This window comes from Heterocephalus glaber, unplaced genomic scaffold, assembly GCF_053883595.1.
Source record: "Heterocephalus glaber isolate CG9 unplaced genomic scaffold, H.glaber_assembly_v1.0 deba00001066, whole genome shotgun sequence".
NCBI classification, from domain to species: Eukaryota; Metazoa; Chordata; class Mammalia; order Rodentia; family Bathyergidae; genus Heterocephalus; species Heterocephalus glaber.
Window position 1 is genome coordinate 226,177 of NW_028258186.1, and position 7,553 is coordinate 233,729.

General features: G+C 44.9%; 1 non-coding gene across 1 annotated transcript; it reads left to right on the top strand.

The window, feature by feature from the left end:
* Window positions 1–4,526: 4,526 nt before the first annotated feature.
* On the top strand, window positions 4,527–4,630 carry LOC147828486 (U6 spliceosomal RNA). Its single transcript, XR_015450710.1, has one exon. It is a non-coding gene; the product is annotated as a U6 spliceosomal RNA (small nuclear RNA).
* Window positions 4,631–7,553: the final 2,923 nt, after the last annotated feature.

Consider the following 7,553-nt stretch of genomic DNA (forward strand, 5'->3'; position numbering starts at 1 on the left):
CAAACAAATGTCTCTGCCTCAGAGAATTCAGGAGGCAATCCCCTGGCCTTATCAGCCCTTTGATCAAACAGACACAAGGCTGCTGGCTAAGGCCATTTTCCCAAAGACTTACTCAATCAGAAGGATCACAACACTTAGATATTTGTAATGGGCCAGTGTCATAATTACTTTTTGTCACTGAGACTCAATACCCACCATGCACAGTTTTAAAAAGGACAATTTTATTTTGACTTATGACTTGTAGAGATTTCAGTCCATTGTTAGTTGGCTTCAAGGCAGAGCAAAACAGCAGAGGAAAGACAGCTCATCAAGGGAGGAGAGAAGGAGATAGATACTTCCAGGCCCCGCCCCCTTTGAGCCACATGCTCCAACCAGGCTTCACCTCCCAACATCACATTTAGCTATAAGCTTACCCATGATTCTATCACCCTTCACTTACAAGCACATGAGGCTTTGGCGGGGGGACTCCCAGATATAAACCATAACAGCCAGCTTTAAATTTACTGGAAACTCATTGTCATTGTGAATCACGTCTTAAGGGCTTATAGTTTTTCTCCATTTGGCCACTGGCAGTGCAAGGTGATACTAGACCATGCTAGAAACAGTTAGCTCTACAGAACCTTCATCTTGGGATTCCTCTTATCCTTGCTGCAGGGTTTGGTTCTTAGAAGGCTTCTGCTACTCATCTTTCCTCGGTCCTGATAATTTCCAAGATGCTGTCCAAATTAAAGCCGTTTGTGTATAAGAATCATCACTGCTAGAAGCTAGAAGTCTTTGCATTCTCAGATTTTATTCTTTTACCCACTTGTGCTGCTTTCCATTACATTCTGGGAGCAGGACCTCCTCCACCTGACATTCAGGGCCTTCCCTAGCTCATCTCCTCAGTGTGCAGGACTGGGAAAGACAGTTGACATTAGAGCCACACAGATCTGGATTTGAATGCCCTCTGTAGCTCATATTCATAAGGGACCTTGGACAATGACTTCACTCTTGTCTCTGAGCTTCTGTTTCCTCATCTGTCAAGGAGAGAAATGATGCCTCCCTGCACTGTTGTGAAGGTTGAGGAAATAATAATAAATGCAGTGCATCTGGCCCAGTGCTTGGCTACTGTGGCTACTCAGTTGTCAGTGGCTGTGAGCACCGTAGCGCAATTCTGTGGTGCATAGCCCGGCCCCAACCTCCTCATCCATCCCATCCTCCCCTCATGCCCCATGCTCCAGGCAGGCTTGGTCTTCTCTATTACCCCCAAACTGTAAGCCTTTGCTTTGATTTCAAGCCTTTGCTTCATTTGATCCTTTATCCAGCACATCTTTTTCTTTATCACATTTACCTGTTTAAAATCTGCCTTATGCTTCAGGGCCCAGCTCAAAGGACACTTTTCACATGATATGATCATTTTGTTCTCACTATCCCTGTGGTCCTCTGCTCTTCTTTAGGGCACTCGTCACCCTCTCCTTTGAATCAGGGTGGCCACAGGTACTCTGGCTTCTCAAAGGACTGAGTTCTTTGAAAGTAGATGCTGGGGTCTGCTTCATCTCAAACTGCACCATAGCACCAAGTACAGTGCTTGATATAAAGTAGTGGCTTTGGCAAATCCACAGTGTACAGGGTCACATGTAGAGATTTGTAAAGGATGAGTTTTCTGACACTTGTCTAGATCTACTGTCCTGAGAACCAGACATACTTCCCCCATAAAGGCCAACAGTGTCTCGCATCTGTTCTAGCTGAATACTTAATTTTGGATCCTCGGAAGTTGGCCCATGCTCACCTATCAAAACAGATCCATGGGTAGTCGTGTTGGGGAAACCAATAGCTATGAGGGACACTCTTTCCCCACATTCCAACATCTTAAATCAGTGTTGCTTTGAAGCTCCAGACTCAGACCAAGAGAGCCTAAAGACAGGGAGATACACTATGTGGCCATGAAAGCCAAACTTTTGGGGTCATGGAAATCTGGGAAGTAATCATGGTTGCTCCCCTTAATAAGTTTTGTGATCTTTACAAAGTCACTTTAACCTTCTATAATGTGCTTCAGAGGAGTGAATAAGGGGGGACCAGGCACAGGATGGGGCACAAGGTGGGCACTCAATAAAGGTTCATGTTGGGGCTAGAGCTATTTGTCCTATCATTATAGAGAGCACTACAACATACATGGGCATTTCTTGGGTCTCATTCAAGAAAACTTATATCCTGAAATGTCTGAGAACTTCTTAAAAATAGACCCTTGCCCATGAGACTACCCTGAGATGTGGGCCCTGAGGAGAATGTTTCAGAGAGGCCTTGGAAATAGTGGCTATAAGTGAGGATGTTTTGCCAAGAGGTCAGTTTGCAGCTATCCCATTTACTGCTCTGGAAAAGGCTGTCTACTGGGATCTCATTGGTGTATAAGGAAATGTGCATCTCTCCTAGGACCAGGAAGACATGCTTTGAGCAGTATGATTGAGTGGTGGTTGGAAGTGTTGCAAAGGGTTTGGTAATAGGTGCTGTGTTAAATCTGCAATAGAGATGATCTCCGCAGAGCTTCTGTTTTACACATCATGCTTTATCCTCTGTGGATTTTAGGAACCAGTTTCCAGTCCCTTCACAGTAACCTGACTGAGCTCTCTTGTGGGCTGAGCTGTGTTCTTAGCAAGGTGGTCTACTGGAGGTGAGGCACCGGGTGGGGCTGCAGAGATGAATCCCTTCAAATGCTATTGAGAAGGCCTAGGAATTGTTAAAAATGGTGAGAAAATGTGTCTGCCGCTTGAGCAGCACTGGTGTCTGAAGCAGGGCTCATCTTGTGGGTCAGTATGGCAGTAAGTGCTTGTGGAATCTGGTGCTTGATGACACATTGCAAAATGCTGAGCCTCTCACAGTAAAAGCCTATCAGCAGCTAGAGGAAAAGAGGGATTATCTGTTGACGCTGGTGGAAGCCAGATAAAAGCAGGACAGAGAGACAGAGTGTGATTGAAATACACTGGGGCTTAGGACAGGGATCCCAGTCCAAAAGGAGCTGAAGTACTCGGCAGAGAAATTGAATCAAAGCCTATCTGTATAGACTTGGCCAATATGGCTGGAGTAAGGAAAGACTGTGATTTCGTAGACACAGGGACATAAGACTTCTCCAACCCTACCAATGTCTGGCTCTGGGACAACAAGACAGAGTCCCCTGAACTGGACTTGCCAGGAATAGGGGAAGGTCAGGACCAGGGCTATGGGAGGAGCCCTGAGCCCGCCAGTGAGCAGTGGGCACTGGCAGGGACTGACAGACTGGCTGAGCCATTCTCTGTTGGTTCTTTGTTTCCACTTGAACACCATTTTAGAGGTTAATTGGCTAATTTATTCTTCATTCATTCAACTAGTATATACTAGGCACCTATAAGGTGTGATCAAAATATATGGTGAATGTTTAAATTTTTAAAAATTTTAGTACAGTAAAAGACACTTTACTATCAATTTTCCTCAAAATATTTCCCCTCACTTTGAACACACTTATCCCATCATTCCTGCCACCTTCTGAAGCAGTTCTGGAAGTTCACTTCCATGAGCGTCTTTACAAGATGTGATAAAAAAAAAATATGAGGAATGCTGCTGCTGAGTGCCATTGAAAGGAAAGGCAGACTCATAATATTAGAGTGTATCCTCATCTACCTTATTCACTGAATCTGGCACCCTGTGACTTCTGGCTCTTCCCTCAAGTCAAAATGACCATGATAGTAAAATGTTTTGAATCAATCCAGAATGTTAGGGCAGCCAGGACTGTGCTCATGAAGGACTTCCATAACTGCTTTAGAAAGTGGCAAGAATGATGGGATAAGTGTGTTGGAAGAGAAGGGGAGTATTTTAAGGAGGATTCATGGCAGTGTGTCTTTTACTGCAGTAAATTTTTAAACATTGGATCATTCACTGTAGTTTTTGAGTTCGCCTAGTGCTCTGCTCAGAATAGTAACACTGATAGCTCTCTCCCCATAGGCCTTCTGTCTGCAGGAGTGAGGGAGGGTTGCACCCTAGCAGACAGACAAGTAAGTAGAGCACAATGCGGAAAGGGTGAAGATAGATTCTGCACCAGAGTCCAGAGGAGGTTGCCTGGCATGCTCATAGAGAGTGCAGGAGCCAATTTGCTGCCTATTTCTTCTCTTTACCTCTTTTTGAGGTAGGATAGAAGAAATAAAGATAAGTAGAAATGAGACAAGAAAAATCATAATTGTAAAATTATTCTAAGAAAAACTGCAACTTCAGGACACAATGTTACCTAAGGTTCCCTACCAGTAAGTGCACTGCAAAAAACAAAGATTCCTAAGGGTCTTAAAGATGCAATAAGCCCATAAATTGGGGGCTCCATGCTTTACGTGTAAATTGAAGCCATGCTCTTCCTCCTGCAGACCTCCATCCTCAAAGAAGCAGAGCTAAGAAGAGGGGACAGGTATCTCTAAACTATCTCTAAACTACAAACACTTGCAAATGGGTTGCATTCTAACCCAGCCCACCAAAGGGGAGCCCCCCAAAGGGTAACTTGACAGACCCGTGGTACAGAAATGCACGTCCTAGTGCTCACTTCGGCAGCACATATACTAAAATTGGAAAGATACAGAGATTAGCACGGCCCCTGCGCAAGGATGACACACAAATTCCAGAAATACACATCCTACATCACCGATCTTAAGGACGCCCCAAAACCTCAAGAAAACACCAACCCCCACCATAATGCACCTCTCTTTTGAGGGTCCCACTCCATTTTCCCTGTATACTTTTAAGAATCTGCCCAACATGCCTTTCCAATGCCTCACAGGCTATGTCCTGCAACTGTTCTATGACATAAGTCAGCAAACTACAACCTAGCCTGTGGGTGGGGTTAGTGAAGGTCTCTACCTCCTCTTTGGGGGTCCCCCTTGGACCCTACCTGGTGACACTTTGACAAGCACTATCTTCTCAGATGCAGAATTTACTTGGTGGCAATGTTGGGAGATGAGCTCATATCAGGGCACAATGTCGGGGATTCGTGTCTCTTGGTTTGATTTAATTCTCACAGCTAGGACCAGGAAGTAAGCCCAAACACTCAGATGGGTAACTGATGGTTTATAAAAAATCATCTTTAAGGACTAGCACTGACAAAAGCCAGAAATTAGGAGAAAGTGCCAGGGTGGGGCTGGGGGTGGGGCAGAAATAGCCAAGTTCCATCAGGTACCTAGGAATTTTGTCCAGGTTAGCAGCAATGCCTCATAGGAAGACAAAATCCCCAGGGAGCCCTAGACATTTTCTCCCTATGGGATAAAGGAAAATTTTTCCTTCAGTAAAGGCTATGCAAAGGCCCTACGTCCTCCTGGGAGAGAAAAATTCTCTTGTAATGACTGAGAACTAACAATTTTATTCCACAATGGGATGCAGGATGGCAAAAATGGCTTGCTGGGGAGCAAAGACTGCAAGGCCCAAGAAACGGAGTCTGGGAAAGAACAGTAACACCCTGCAGCTCAGGACCCCTGCAGGAATTGCCTCACTATGGAAGCTGGGCACCAGAGGCAAAGCACTGATGCCTCCCCTCTCTGGGAGGAAGGTTACAGCACAGGGGAAAAAATCACCAAAGGCTATAATGGAAACCACTACAGGAATGGTGGTTTTTGCTTTTTAAAATGGTTCAGCAAGTATTAGGAAAGGAGAAAACTTATACCGTGCCAGAATTCATGCCAGGGAAAGGAGCAAGCAGCTCTCAGTGGGCTTTCTGGCCTCTTTCCATCCTAAAATGTCCTATTTTTCTACCTAAAGGAAGAAAATGCACTGTCTACTCCCTTGCTTCCGTCCCTATCTTGCTGTGCTCCAGTTTCAGAAAGGCCTCCCAAGTCATGTGCTCACCTCTGCAGCCGTCTGCACTCCAGCTCCTCTGCCAGTCTATTTGGTGGTGAGACATTGAGTGTCACTCCCTTCCCAGCCAGCGTTGCTGTTTATAGGAGGTCACTTCCAATTGCTAACCATAGGAAAGCTTAGGCTTCACAATATCTCTCTGAGACCAACCCTTTCTCTTCCATGTCAGGTTTACAGAGAGATAGAGCGAAGCCCAGGAACACAAAGCTGAGGGCATACCCTAAGGGCCAGTGGCACCAGACTGCACTGGCATTTCTAAGTATCTGTACACACACTAGTTGACTGCAAAGCAGTGTTGGGCTCACACCTGGAGGGCAGAGACCAATTCCTCTTTCCCCAAGTTCAGACTGTACTTCTCTAAAGGATGTTTTTGAGAGAAGAAAGACAAAGTAGACAATCAGAAAATTATTCTGAACATGTACAATTGCCTACAAAGTGTTCATTCTGGATCGGTGAAAAAAGTGATACATTCAAAGGCAAAACATCTGAGTTCAACTCATAGACTAGCTATGTGACCATGGGAAAGCTGGTTATCTTTCTGGTCCTCAGTTTCCCCATTAGTAAAGGGACACTAAATATCTAAGCACAGGCTTGTTGAGGAGGAAATGAGGTAAGGAATTGCTGGGACGTGGTGGCCGGCTGGTCATCATCAAACCTGCCATGCAGAGTGGGTGATTGGGAGTCTGCCTCCAGAGTCGGCCAGCCATTATCATTTGGGGGTGAATTTGTTCTCAGCAAACCAACAGCTTTCTTAAAGAACATGGAGACTGTGGGTGATTAACCCAGGGCAGTAATAGTCATCAAAATCTACCCGGGGCATCTTCACAGCCCAACAGGGTCTGAGCAAGAGCAGCTGTGGGAAAAGGGGGAGAGCCTCTCAAGGGGCCTCTTTTTAAGGGAGACATTTCCTTGATGGTGTAAATGCGGGTTCCTTTGCTTACAGTCTCAGTACCGTGACACCTCTCATATAAAAGAACATCTATGTAAATGTCTACTAAGTTGTGCCCTGTGAGCCTCCATTTTTCTGTTAACTGGGGCTGTTAGAGAGTTGAGGGTCTGTGAGTTGCTTACAACTCTGTTCCATTCTTGTTCAATTCTATTTATGATTCTGCTTTTGGGAATAGGAGTGTGATGATATGAGCTTGCCCAGTAGCAATTTAAGCATAACACTAGGAATACTACCAAACCCTTATTGAGCCTCATTCTTCCCCTGAGAGAGAGAGTATTATCATCCCTATTTTACAGACAAGGAAACTGAGGCACAAAGAAGTGCAGTGATTTTTGCCAGTGTCCCACAGCAGCCAGGAAGTGGCATAGCCTGCCTGCAAACTCAGGGAGTATGGCTCAGAATGCATGCTTTGTTTTATCAGAAGGGTTCTTATGAGCCAACTCTTCCAGAATATTCTTGTCCAATAGAAGGAATAGAGCACCAATTTCCCAGGCTGGGATCTTTCTCTGAGTGCTTCTGATTGACTTTAAAACATAACACTGAGAGAGATATAGTGTATTAAGTGGTGTTCCTCCACCCGCCAAAAAGATTTGTCTTCCCAGAACATGTGAATATTATCATATTTGGAAAAGTGGTCTTTGCAGATTCCGTTAAGAATCTTGAAATGAGATCACCTAGGATTTAAGGTGACCAGCGTGGACCCTAAATCCAATGACCAGTGTCCTTAGAAAAGAAGAAAAGTCACTGTAAAATAATGGCAGAAATTGGA